Source organism: Sturnira hondurensis, unplaced genomic scaffold (genome assembly GCF_014824575.4).
Source record: "Sturnira hondurensis isolate 20B ecotype Veracruz unplaced genomic scaffold, ASM1482457v3 Scaffold0002638, whole genome shotgun sequence".
In the NCBI taxonomy this organism is placed as follows: Eukaryota; Metazoa; Chordata; class Mammalia; order Chiroptera; family Phyllostomidae; genus Sturnira; species Sturnira hondurensis.
The window spans coordinates 12,924,805-12,939,656 of record NW_028075269.1 but is presented as its reverse complement, the minus strand read 5'-3'; positions in this window follow the sequence as shown (position 1 = coordinate 12,939,656).

Below are 14,852 nucleotides of genomic sequence, written 5' to 3'. Positions count from 1 at the left end.
CATATGAAAAAACAATGTCACAAAACTAAAAGGAGCCTGCAAAATATACAATAAGTCAGGCGTCTATCCCTACCTGTCTCCTCATTCTGTCAAATAAGAACCCACTGAATAAAGTAAGAACAATTTCAACATCAGTCCCTGTGCATTTGCCTTGAAGAGTTACAGTTGGAAAAAAAGATAACATTGTATTTCCTACACATAGTAGGCCTAGTTTAAAACTCAAGCAGAAACTGCAGGTAGCCCCTGGAAATGAAGGTGCAAAGGTTCTCATTGAAATAGACATAAGTATTCATTTATAGCAGCTCCACACCGAAGTCTCCTCTTTCTAAGATGAATAATAGCACAAAACCAGTATGATATCTATGAAGAAATTCTACAGCAGCGAGAGAATCATTTTTTTAATTACCAAATATTTCAGTGCAAAAAAGCTTTTTCTGAAAGAGAAAAAATGTGAAATATTCATTTCCTGTTGTTGCTATAAGGAACGGGATGTATTGAACAAGAAGGGGCCTTGAAAAGAAGACAAGCCAAGAAAAGAGGGAAGCGTGACGAGACTAACATCCAGGGGGAGACACAAAATAAACACATTGGATGCTATAAAAAGACAAATTTGCAACCTGGTGATACAGAAGATAAATTAGAGAAACACTCTCGGATCACATTGCCAATGAACAAAGATATCAAAATAATGAGAGAAAAAAGATAGGGAGCGATACTGTAGGATAGATGAGATGGTGAAATGGAACCCAAAGAATGGTGGCGCCTCCCCAAACATAATTGAATCCAGTCAAGTCAAGTGGAATAAAAACATTATTGAAGGCATGATTGAAGTCAATTGTCCAATGCAAACAAAGCTCCTGCTTTGGGAGAGAACTCATCACCACCTTTGGATAAAGACAATGAACAGAGAGCTCTTCCAAGGCACAGGCTACTAAAATTTTACAGTTTAAAGAATGATAAAAGACCTTGAAATTATCCATTCCTGGAAAAAAATTGTTTTGAAAAACAAAACTTAAGACTATGATGAAAATAAAATAACCAGTTATGCTACTTGATGCTTTTTCTTTGTTTTAACTATTTAACTAATGTTTTAACTACTGTTAGGATAACTATTGCTACTCTGCATTAGCTTTTTTTTTGTTTTTAATTTGCTATAGATACATGATAAACAAATAGATCATCTCCATCTTTTCACCTATCTATGCTATTTTTAAATTAAATATTTTATTGGTGTTCTATTACAGTTGTCCCAATGTTTGCCCCTTTGCCCTCCTCTGCCCGACCACCGCTGGCTCCCACAGTCAGTCTCCACCCCATCGTCCATATCCATGGGTCATTCATGCATGTTCCTTGACTCATCCCTTCCCCTTCTTTCCACCCTTATCCCCCTCACCACTCCCCTCTGGTTGCTATCAGCCTGTTCCTTGTTCCGATGCCTCTGGTTCTCTTTTGCATGTTTATTTATTTTGTTCATTAGGTTCCCCTTATAGGTGAGATTATTTGGTATTATCTTTTCATGACCTGGTTTACTATACTTAGCATAATGCTCTCCAGATCCATCCATGCTGTCACTAAAGGTAGGAGTTCCTTCTTTCTTTCTGCTGCATAGTATTCCCTTGTGGAAATGTACCGTAGTTTTTTGATCCACTCATTTACTGATAAGCACTTAGGCTGTTGTAAATAGCACTGCTATGAACATTGGGGTGCATACGTTATTTTGAATTGATGTTTCTGGGTTCTTAAGGTGTAATCCCGGCAGTGGAATCACTGGGTCAAAAGGCAGTTCCATTTTTAGTGTTTTGCAGAAATTCCACAGACTGGCTACACCAGTTTGCATTCCCACCAACAGTGCAATAGGGCTCCCTCTTCCCCACAGCACTTTCTGTTTGTTGATTTGTTAGTGATAGCCATTCTGACTGGTGTGAGGTGGTATCTCATTGTGGTTATTTTTCTTTTCAATTCATTTATTTTTTAAAATATACTATGAAGCATATTACACATAAAGAGAAGTGCACAAAAATATTTATGTACAAATCCCCTTTGCTTGAATGCAGATAAAAGCTATCACTTACTCTAGGCAAGGGTATATGACAAAGGTTTTACTCACGCCTTTGGCTATTCTACATCATAGAAGACACTGTCTTAGTAGCCAGGAGAGAGACTTTTCTCCTTTGCTAGTTTGAAGCAGTAAACTTCCACGCTGTGTGAGGGCCTGTGGAGAGCACCACCCCACAGGGAAAGCTGGGCCGCCCCTCATCAGGGAGAGCAGGCCCCCCACCCAACAGACAGCAAAAACCAAACCTGTCAGTCACAGTACCTCAAGGATACGAATTCTGCCAACAACCTGAAGGAGCCTGAAGCAGACTTCCTCCTAGTGAAACCTCTGATAAAACTGCAGCCCCGCGAAACGGAGCAGAGGACCAGCTAAGCCTTGCCTAGATTCCTGACCCGCAGAAACTTAAAGATAACACAATAGTCAAAAGGTAGAAGCAATCCAAACATTCATCAACGAATGAACAGGTGAACAAAATGTGAGACAGGCATCCCTCCACATCCACAGGCTTGGACTCCATAGAGTTTTTGCGAAGGTGCCAAAACAATTCAGCAGAGGAAAGATAGCCTTTTACACAAGTGGTACTAGATTCATTGGACATTCAAAGGCAACGAAAGAAAGAAGGATGTGAAGGAGAAGGAAGAGGGAGAAGAGGGGGAAGAGGGGGAAGAGGACAAGGAGGAAAGGAAGGCAGGGAGGAAAGGAGAGAGGGAGGGAGGGAGGGAGGGAGGGAGGGAGGGAGGGAGGGAAGAAAAAAGGAAGAAAGCTGACCTAGTCTCAAAGCAGGTCACAGTAAAAAGGCTGTGGTTTTGCAAGATGCTACCATTGGTGGACACGGGATAAACGGGATTTCTCTGTATTATACCTTACAATTGCATGTGAATCTACAATTATCTCAAAATTAAAGTTTAATTGTATAAATTATTAGTGACAAGAAAATGCAATTGCAAACCTGAACTGTATCCTGGATGGCAAACGAAACCAAAGTAACAGCTCTAAAGGATTATTTGGGGTAAAACTGGAGGAATTGAAATACAGATGTAGTTTGGTTAGTATTTAGTACATAACCCTATGTTCAGTGCAGCGTTACTTATGGTAGCAAAGACATGGAAACAACCCAAGTGTCCTTCAGCGGATGATTGCATTGTACACATACATGATGGAAAACCACTCAGCCATAAAAAGCATGAAGAGATGACATGCTGCCATTTGCAGCAACATGGCTGGATCCCAAGAATATCATGCTCATCAAAATAAATCATATGGAAAAAGACCAGAACCATATGTAGGATATAAAACAGAAAGCAACAAATCATTTTTAAAAACCAAACAAATAATCATTGGCACAGACAGACAGGGGTTACCAGAAGAGAAGGGGGTAGGCATAGCAAAGGGCAGAGGGGGTTAAATGTCTGGTGACGGCAGGAGACTAAACTTTGGGTGATGAGCACACGGTGCAATATACAGAGGATGTATGGTAATAGTGTACACTTGATATTTGTACAATTTTATCAACCAACATCACACCAATACACTTAATAAAAAATTCATTGTATAAGTTACATTTTTGAGTGCAGTAATAGTGTTGTAGTTATTTTGGAGACTATGTAACTGCATTTATTCTTCATACACTGAAGTTAAGGGAAATGTTTAACAACATCTACGCCTAACTCTCCAGTAATTTAGATATATTTTTTAAAAAACTCTCAGATAATTTAGAGAGAAAGAGAGAGGGAAGAAGGGAGGGAGAAGATGAAACCTTTCTGTAAGATAGGCAAATAGGCAAGACACTCAAAAAGTAATGATGAGGCAAATAGCATCCATAACCAGCAGTTGCAAACGTCATCCTACAATCAGAATGGTTAATGTCTTACTCCTCTAGATAAGCACCAGGGCTCCTTTTCCACTCTCATAGATAAATGCTATCAACTTCTTATAAATTTTAAATGTTTCACGGACTGGATCCTGTAACCCTCTTCAAAGGTGCCTGTTACCAGTACCTCTCAACAGCCTTTTCAAGTTTGCCAACCTGTGGCTGGAAAGTCCACCTTCCCCTCCTGACTGAATGTCCGGGGCTCTCTCTCCTCCCACTGGAACGTCAGCAAAAGGCCAGACAATGCTTACAGGTGCTCTCAGATTGTACCTGTGTCGTGGAGCTGTGACGTTGATGAAAGCATGGGTCGCGCTGCAGGGGTCCCTGAGCCCTAGCAGGTAAGCACGCCCTTCCTTCTCAAATGCAGTTGTATAAATAGCAAGGTCTTGGTTTTAAATTTTAAGTTGGCCACCTTTTTTTTTCCATCTTAGTGGTTACTTCAAAAAAAGTAGAACTGAGTGAGTTTCAGAAATATAAGGGGAGAAGTTTTATCTTTTACTTCTCACCTTTCTGTAACACGATTATATTATGTTGTGGGTGAACTTGCATTTCTTTTAAAAATTATTAGCTTGTGCTTATTTGTTTTTTGAAATAATACTCAGTCGTAGACTTCTAGGGAGAATGAGTTAGATACACGTCGAGCCCCACATGGAACACAAAGTGACAGTCTTTCTGGGAAATCATTTGTAACACAAGTCACAAATCTATATCTATAGCTTTTGACCTACCGATTTCTGTTGAAGGAATCCATCTTAGAGTAATGATTTAATATGGGGAAGGTTTCATGCACACAAATTCACTGAGACATTATAAAGGCTAATATAGTAGAAATAACCTTGGAAGAATACTTAATTTATCATAGGCATGCCCATATAAGTAGAAAACTGTACACTCTTTAATTCTTTAATATTATTATTATATTAAATATTCTTATTAATATTATTGTTTCTTATTATTTTGATTCTTATTAATATCATTATATTATTTTGAATATTATTTCCTATGTGATAGCATTTCAATCACCTAGGAAATGCTTGATATAAGAAATGAAATACAAACTATTTTAAGAGCAATGGAACTAGAGCTGATGAATCACACCAGTTTCCATTTGTGTTCCAATTTCAAATACTTTATTTCCTCTCTGGAATATGATGGTTGGCTCTTCCCAACTTAGTTTGGAAGGATTTCCTATCAGAAAGCACATCCTTCTGGTCGGGAATGAAATCCTCTCTTGTACACAGATTTCTAGCATTGACTCTTTATGTCAATTTACGGGCACAGAAAACAAAAGAATGTAAATGACCTTTAATAAATTCCTTAAGAGGGCCATACTACCCCCATCGGCCTCAAAAAAACCCTCTTGGATATTGTCTAGTGTGCACATATCAAATCTTCAAAGATCATTACTACTTTAACATTACTATGTGTTGTACGCCCTACACAACGTCCTTTAGGAAAGGAGTAGCATATAAACTACCATTCAGAACACGAGAATTACTTTGTTATAAGGAAGTGGTCAGTCTCATGTTGTTCATGAAAGCAATGCGCTACTTAGAAAATCGTTCTGTTCCGGTGGAAATTGGGGTGGAAGTATGTTATATTTTTGGTGGGTGAGATACTGAAATTGAAAATTATTTTTGTTCTTAACAGTCACAAGGTATCAACAACAGCACCATATGGAAAATGCAAATGTAGGCAAAGACTTCAGAGGAATTTGGAACGTGGCCTACTCTACATGATTTAAAAAAAACCCTAAAAGGCGTAATAGCATTAACACACACACACGCACACACACACATCCTCCACATTCCCTTTTATAGTTAAGCAGCTTCTAATGTACTTAATTTGTCATTGTAATAAACCTTATTGTCTCATCGTCAGCTGTTCCAACCTATAAAAGAATTCTATATTCTCCCCCAAAGCATTTGTATTTAGTTATTTCTAACACAATATGTATTTCCTACAAAAACGATGTTATAAATTGGGAACAATTTCCCAGCCTGCCCCACAAAAGACTATTTGACTCATATTGCAATGAAAAGACACAATTACTGAAAATAATACTGTTGCGTCAAGACATTATTTCAACTACATCATGGGCAATTCAGGGAAACTGATATTATTCATGCAATTGCCTTTGGGGGAAACTGTATTGTAAATTCTAGTCAGGAACGCGGGAAATCCACAACAGCTCCTGTTCTCCTCACCAAGCCTGCTCTAACCACAGTCCAGGACGCCCTTCCTTTTGTTCTGCCTCAGATGCTCCTCTTCCCATGCTGTTGTGAGAGCTCCTGCACTCAGCAGCCATCAGGCATGTGCACGAATCAGGCTGGTGAATGCAGAACCTTCCTAAATGATTAGCCTCTAATTGTTCCAGAATGTGGGTAAGCCAAGAGTTTTAAAATATTACATTTTTGGTTTGGGGCTACAGGGCACAAAATGAGGAAGGTACCTTTTCATAAGAATCCCAATGTACTTATTTATTCAAGAAGTCCCATTGTCCCATTCAAGAGGTCAAACATCAAACATGCAAAAAATCTGACCGATACAGCCAATACGCAAACATTGGAAAGATTCAGAGCCAAGCAAAAATGTTGTAATGTCAAAATAATTTTCCAAAAATTAAACACAAGACTGCTGTACAAACAGAGAATGAACATATGTCTAAGATTTTATTCAGTCCATTAATTAATGAGTCAGCAAGATGATCAAGCTGGTTCAAAGGAAACTTAGAAAAACCAAGTTTTATATAGTTAGCAAAGGAGTCCTGAAATTAATTTACCTGCTCAAAAGATACAAAACTGGGAAACTCTGGAATTCCAGTCAAGATGGAAGCATAGGTAGGCATGCTTCACCTCCTCCCACAACCACAAAAAGAATTACAACTAAATCTCCAAAAAATAACACCCAGAACTGTCAGAAAATTGATGGAAGTCCAACAATCAAGGATTTAAAAAGCCACATGTACCCAGATGGGTAGGAGAACGGAGACAGAGAGGGGTAGAGGGTCGAGGACATGTGATGTGGCATGGAGAGACAATGGCGGTGGCAGAATGGGCACAGACGGTCCCACATTCACATGTGGCGGGTACAAATCAGGAGGGACACCTTGGGAGCCAGCAATCCCAGCGCAGGCCAGACCAGACAGCCCAGGATTCCAGCACGGGAGAGATAAATTCCCTTAACTCCTGGTGATAGAAACCAGTGGGGGTTGGGGCGGCAGAAAAAACTGCCAGATTTTCAGGAAATTCTGCTCAAAGGCTCTCTCAGTCTTACAAGGGATGCAAACCCACCCATTCTAGGATTCAACACCAGAGTAAGAGTAATAGCTAGAAGGGCGCCAGTCATATATGGGTAATGAGTAAAATGACTGGAAATGGGGTGAGTGCTGGGCAAATCCCCAGAAGCCAGGCAGCAGCACAGTCCCCTCTCCAAGCCCTCCCCCCACACAGACCCACAAAGCAGTGAATCGGGTTGGCCCATCCTGGTGATTACCTAAGGCTCTGCCCCACACAATCTACAGGTGCCTTTTACGGGATGTCAAAGCAGCTGTACCTAATACACAGAAACAAACACAAGGAGGCTGCCTAATTGAGGAGACAAAGAAATATTCCCCAAATGAAAGACCAGAGCAAAACCCCAGAAAAAGAACTAAATGAAATGGAGATCTCCAGCCTATCAGATGCAGAGTTCAAAATACCGGTGATCAGGATGTTCAAAGATATCATTGAGTATGGCAACAACATAAAGGAATAAATAAAGGTTACACTAAGGGAAATAAAGAAAAATCTACAGGGAACCATCAGTGAAAGGAAGGAAGCTAGGATTCAAATCAGTGATTTGGAAAATAAGGAAGAAATAAACATTTAACCAGAACAGAAAGTAGAAACAAGAATTCAAAAAAATGAGGATAGTATAAAAAGACTCTGAGACATCTCCAAATGTGCCAACATCCAAATCACAGAGATGCCAGAAAAAGAAGAAGAACAAGAAATTAAAAACTAATTTGAAAAAAATAATGAAAGAAAACTTCCCCAATTTGGCAAAGGAAATAGACATACAAATCCAGGAAACACAGAGAGTCCCAAACAAGTTGGACCCAAAGAAGACCACACCAAGATAAATCATAATCAAAATGCCAAAGGTTGAAGATAAAGAGAGAATCTTAAAAGGAGCAAGAGAAAAGCAGAATTACCTACAAAGGAGTACTGATAAGATTATCAGCTGATTTCACACACACACACACACACAAAACTTCGCAGGCAAGAAGGGACTGGCAAGAAGTATTCAAAGAGATAAAAGGCAAAGACCTACATCCAAGATTACTCTATCCAGCAAAGCTATCATCTACAATGGAAGGGCAGATAAAGTATTTCCCAGACAAGGTAAAACTAAAGGAGTTTATCATCACCAAGCCATTACTAGATGAAATGTGAGAGACTTATTTAAGAAAAAGAAGAATATGAAAACTATGAGCATTAAAAAGGCAACAAATTCATGACTATCAAAAACTAAATCTAAAAATAAATAAATAAATAAACTAAGCAAACCATCAAAACAGGAAATGAATCATCAATATGGAGGTCATTCAGAGAGTTTTCACTGGGGAGGAGGAAGGCAGAGAATGGGGGGAAAGGTGCAGGGAATAAGCAGCATAATTGGTAGGTACAAAATAGACAGGGGAGGTTAAGAATAGTATAGGAAATGGAGAAACCAAAGAACTTATATGCACGACCCATGGACGGGAACTAAGTGGGGAGATTGCTGGAGGGAAGGGGGCTGCTGAGCAGAAGGGGGAAAAAGGGGAAGAACTGGGACAACTGTAATAGTATAACCAAAATATAGACATTTACAATATATGAAACTGGTTAATATCTTCTAGTGGACTCACCTCTGGAGTTTAATTTTTTACTAGACAGAAATTTCTCAGTTCATGTGTCTGATCTCTAATCAAATAGTGAATAGCAAAGTCAAGTATAGGTGAATTCTCAGACATAGATAACTAAGTAATTATTCAGTGAACATATTAACCAATAACACTGAAGGATATGTAGTCTTCCTCCTGCCATATTTCAAGTACTGGATGATTTTTCTTAATAGTAATTGTTTTAAAAATATCCAGAAGAGGATGTACCAGGAGAAGTGAGAAGGTATTCTTTGATAACTGGTACTATCCACCCAGTATGCCTGTGCACTAACAGCCTTTGAAAATGGATGGAAAGAAGTATACAAATCAGACAAACGCAATTCATTTATATTAAAAATGTAACTCACAAATCGATCAGATAGTTCCATCCGTAGCTGGTACCATCTTTCCTTCAAGGAAGTAGTAGATTGGGTCAACTAATCATCCGAACTTTGCTTGATGAGCAGCGGTACAACTATGAAAACACCGGCCCCAGGGCAATGGAAATGTGCCCAGACTCCCCATTTTTCCAAATGAAGAAGAAAAAAATCCTCTCCTTTCTCCAGGGGAAGGAAAAATGAGTGTACCACAAAAAGTTTGGGTTCTCGATTGGGATTTGGGAAGACGGTAAAGAAGGAAGGGCAAGTGTTTGTACCGCTTGTTAGTAGACAGGCTCTACCAAAGAACACCCATCACCATGGACAACACCGGGAACTTCCCTAGATTCCAAGGCAGCTTCCAAAACTCAGCTTCTGATTCCTAGTGGCTCAGCCAGCCGTCAGCATGGACAGTGCACTGAGCCAAGGGCACACCATCAAAGCCTGCTGCCTAACACCTCCCCGAGACCCTTACTGTGCACACTCCCCTGTCTACACACTTCAGTCCCCTTCCCTGGTTGCCCCTGCCACTTCAGTGGTCATCGACTACTCCCTCCTTTGCTCGCTGAGATCGGTCCCTTATTTTGTGGTGCAGTGTGGTGAGAAGAAGGAGGGAGAGATGGTGAGGGCAGCCCTAAAACTTATTCTACTTGAAATCGATGCCAAGGCCAGAGTCCCCTATTGAGCAACATCCTTTCGTGTGGTTTTCTTTTCTTTTCTTTCTTTTTTTCTTTTTGGCTTTGTTTAGCCACTATTAGCAAGCATGAACACATTGAATAGGTACTTGCTTTTACAACTCGAAGGTTAATGACATCAGGCCATCTCCAAAACTCCTGCCTTTGGAAATGGGCAACTAAGAGGAGATTTTGATGCAGGGCACTTCCTGCCTGTTGGGAACCGCTCTGCCTGGTTTCAGGAGTTGTAACTGCTTCCCATGGCTAAGGATGAGTGAGTGACCTCCGGAATGCGAGCCACAGGAGACAAAGCTTGTCTCTGGTAGCGAACGCTGCCTCGGCTTACTCCCCTGCCCCCAATGCTTGGTCGGTTAGTCGATGTCGGGTAAGACTCCTCAGAGGAGGGGCAACCTAAGCCAGACAAGATCACTTGGAAAGCTATCATGGAAGGACTCGGGGGGGCTTAGTGATGGACCCTAACCCCCCAGCTATTCTGACATAGCCCAAGTCCCCATATCTTCTGGGAGAAGTGCTTCCTGGCTCTAATCCACTTAAGCCTAAAAACCTGTGATGGGGGAGGCAGTGCAGCCCCTTGCCCAGCTAAAGCAGGATAGGGGTGATCGGGCATAAGAAAGACTTCCTAAAAGTCCTGTGAAGCCTACTTTGCTAAGAGTGTTTCCATTCGTATGTTAAGGGTCCGAGCAGGAAATGAGTGTGTCTCCCAAAGTTTCTGCAACTCCCTTACCTGATAGACACTGACTCAGATTAAGCCCTCAGATTTCTTTGAAATGTTATCTACTGTTTGATCCTTGCTGCCTGTATTCCTGTGTATTAGAACCCAATAAAAGCCATTGAGAAAGGGGCTCCACGGCCTTTTTCCTCTGAGAAATTGGCTGCCTCTCCTCCCCAAGCAGATCATGTCTTGGTAGTGTTACTTTCATCTGCGGTGGATGGGGGCACTTGCAGGCAAAGTCGCCCCCACACTGCCCCAAACAGAACGCACATGGGAAATGCCACCCTGGATCTCTCTGACCTTTTTCTAGGCTCCAACATCTCCAGTGCCTCTTCTGATTAACTGAGTCTTTCTTGTCTATAGTTTCATCAAAGGTTATTACATTTACTTTCTTGCTCTCCCAGTTTCTGGTGCGAGAAAGATTCTGACTTTAAGGTACTCTTGTAAAATGATATATTCCATTGCACATTTTTAGGTTGGCACCTAACTTTTTATAAACTCAAATAATTGCAAAGAATCTCATTCTACTATACATTTATTTTACACATGCTTTACATATTTTTTGACAAAACTTCGGAGCTGCACATACAAATATACCACATACCTAATTAGCAAAGCCAGTCCTTACTGACAAACCAATTCAATCAATCAGATTCCCTTTCCATCAGTTTCCAATCAAGGGCAATCCCATAACATGCATCATAAAAACCATCTTATTTGTGAATTTTAACTCTAAAATAGACGTAAACATCATATGTGAGTACATAGACAAATGGATGTATGTTAAGATGAAGAAAGAAAGGAAGGAAGGAAGAAAGGAAGGAAGGAAGGAAGGAAGGAAGGAAGGAAGGAAGGAAGGAAGGAAGAAAAGGTGAGGGGAGAGAAGGGAAAAGGAGGGAAGGGGAGGGAGGGGAGGAAGGGGAGGGAAGGGAGAGAGAAAGAAGTGGATGGAAGGAATCATAGAGAGCTATGGTTTCTCTTGAGTTTGTTTTCTGAATAAAATAGGATGCAGTCACCTAGAGTATTTCCTACAGGATCTCTCCTTATTGTCCAAGAAATTCTCCCTTTGCAGCTGTGAATTCTTGGCTTGGTTCCTTTGGAACCCTAGAGTCAACTCAGCCTAGGAAGTCACATCCTGTCATTTTCACATCTTACTGCTTACACCCCATTCATTGTGCAAGGGGATCACACAAGGTGCAAATATGTCTTCAGGGCTGACTGCCACACACACATAAGGGTTGTTCAATAAATGTTTTGAACGAATGAATTGTGTTTTAATTTTACAATTTAGCTTGTATTTATAATTTAGCCATCTTACTGTAGTGTTTGGGAAAAGAATCTCTCACCTGCAACAGTCTACAAGGTCTATTTTACTTCATTTTTCAAATAGGATGTGAAAAACAGCAATCCAGGAATGATATGATGATAATATTTTTATACACTTTGACTCATTTATATAAGGACAGCTGAGCAAAATATCTGAAATCAGCAGCATTTCAGGATATGAAATATCCTGGCAGCTCTACACATCCCGTAACTCCCCTCATCTAAACATTCCCTTCACTTCATTTGTATAGGACTTCCTAGTTTGAAAATCGTTTTCGCATATATGATCTCACTTGAACTTATCACAGCTCTGACAACAAGACAGGGTAGATTTTATTCCAACCTTACAGATAAAAAACACCTGACCAGGTCCAGATTTAGGTAGGGAGCAGAGCCAGGAGTTAAACTTTGGTGTTCTGACTCCTGGTCCAACAAGGAAACAAACTGTTAGAAATGACCTCGAGGAGGAAGTGTGCGTAGGACAGCCTGGGTCATCCTGCAGAAAGCAACCCCAACATCTCAATGTCTTAAAGCAACAGACATTTGCGTCCTGCTCACCTAAGTCCAATGCAAGTAGACTGCCTTCCTAAAGCAACTGCCTTCCACACAGCAATTTAGTGATGCACCTTTTTATAGCTTCCCCATGGTCTCTTTGGTTGCCACACGGGGAAGGGTTTGAAATGAAAATCAAATGCTTTGGCCTTGAAACAAATCGCATCCTTTTCCCTTGTCGCCTGTGGGTCAAAACTAGTCGTGTGACACTGCACGACTGCAAGGAGACAGGAAAGTGAAAGCTTCCTGTGTGCCTGGGGCATGGATGAGCAGTAAAACTCTCCTCCATATATGAAACAGTGAAGAACAAATGGGATTTGTGGGAGCAGAAGGAGGCCCCTTGAGCACACAGAACACCTAATGCTTCTGAAAGCCCAGTGCCAGGTTCTCTCACGTATATTTTAATGAGTGGGTCCTGACAATAGCCTGGAAGGTAAATATTATCCCATGTTTATGGTTTAGGAAGCTAAAGGTCATGAGGGTTACATAACTTGCTTCAGGCTTTATACAATTAAGAGGAGGAAGGTCGAACTCCCTTATTCTGCCTTTTCTCCATCTTTCAATTTCCTGTAATGATTGCTCTGTCACCCCCTAAGTGATTTATTGGTATAAGGTAGGTGGGGAGCTGGGGAAGAATAGGAGTACACAGGGGCTGGCAATTCTCCTGCAATGTTTTATTTCTGGACCTGGATAGTGGGCACACAAATGTGTGTGTATAATTCTTTTTATGTCTGAAATATTTCAAAGTATGCTTTCAATTTTATTCTTTTTTTGTCCTCACTTATGGACATTTTCATTTGGAGAGAGAGAGAATGGGAGAGAGGAAGGAAGAAAGAGAAACATCCATGCAAGTGAACCATCAATCGCTTGCCTCCACAGACACCCAGACCAGGGATCCATGCCAGGACCGGGATGGTATGCGTCAGAACCAGGGGGTCACACGCGCTGGCACCATGACCAGAGATAAACCTGCAACCTAGGCATGTGCCCTGACTGGGAATCACCTGCAACCTTTCAGTTATGGGACCACACTCCAACCACTGACCACATTGGCCAGGGCTCAAAATATGTTTTTAAAAAGAGGAGGAGGGCAGAGGGCGTCTGAGAATCAGTGACAAGTTCTTACCTTGAAAACTTAAGCTTTTTTTTTTGTGAATATTGACAGCCAGATAGCAGGAAATACAGTGCTGTTATCCTTATTGAGAACGCACTTTATCCTAGATCAGAGATTTTCAACCTTTTTCATCTCATGGCACACTTACACCGATTACTAAAATTCTTTGGCACACCAAAAATATGTTATATTTTTTGCCAATCTGAGAAAAATAGGTATAATTCTGATTTATTCACACTGGATGGCTATTGATGTGTCAGCTGTTGTCACTTCTTTAATTTGACAGTCTAAAGGAAAAGAGGTCAGTGCCCCTGACTAAATAGTGAGGTATTGAGGGTTTTTTAAAATTCTTGCAGCACACTGGTTGAAAATTGCTGTACTTAATAGTCTTAAATAATGTATTTACATCACCAGTTAATCTCACCTTTCCAACAACCCAAAGAGGTTATTATCCCCATTGTAAGATAAGATGGAAAAAAATGAAGAAAGGCAGATTAAACACATTATCTGAAGTCACAATATATAAAGGGGAAAAAACTAGATTTAAACGAAACACTGTAGTTTCAGGGTATGTACACATAAAAACCACCACCCTGTAATACCTCCCCAAGAGGTGAAAGATGAGTCAAATTTGCAGAGGTGGGTAGGAATATTTCATGCATCTCCTGCAAAGTGTCTTTAACATTCCTTAGAGGTTTGCATCCAGTTAAACGGGGAAAATTCAAAATAGCTTTCCTGTGTCATTGGATAGAAAAAAATGGGTGGTGGTGTTGATAGCAGTGTCAGGGGGAAAAAATGTTTAACACATGGGCTAGACTCGCTCGGACAGGTTGAAGTAGAAGGACCAGGTGATAATACTGGGTTCTGCCTACCATGGAAACTTTCTTGGCAAGGAAGATGCAATCCGGGAGTGGTATAAGAATCCCCGAAGGTCAAGTGATCTAGCCCAGGTGGGGGTTTCTCCTGATTGGATACAGGAAGCTATAAAAACACAGTTTTGATTACTGCTGTTGTTGTGGCTGCTCACTAGGTCGCTCACACTTACTCCGGGACAGGTTTCAACGTCATAGTTCTCCTTTGGGAGAGAAACCCAGCGTGAGTGCTCTGGTTTGACAGCTGGATTTGCACTGCGCCTGCGCCGCAGCCCGTGCACCTGTGGAGGACCGCCGCCAGGGGGCGCAGAGGCCCAGCTCGGCCTCTCCGTCTCCACCCCGGCCCTTTCCCCGCCCCCGACTCCCCCGGGC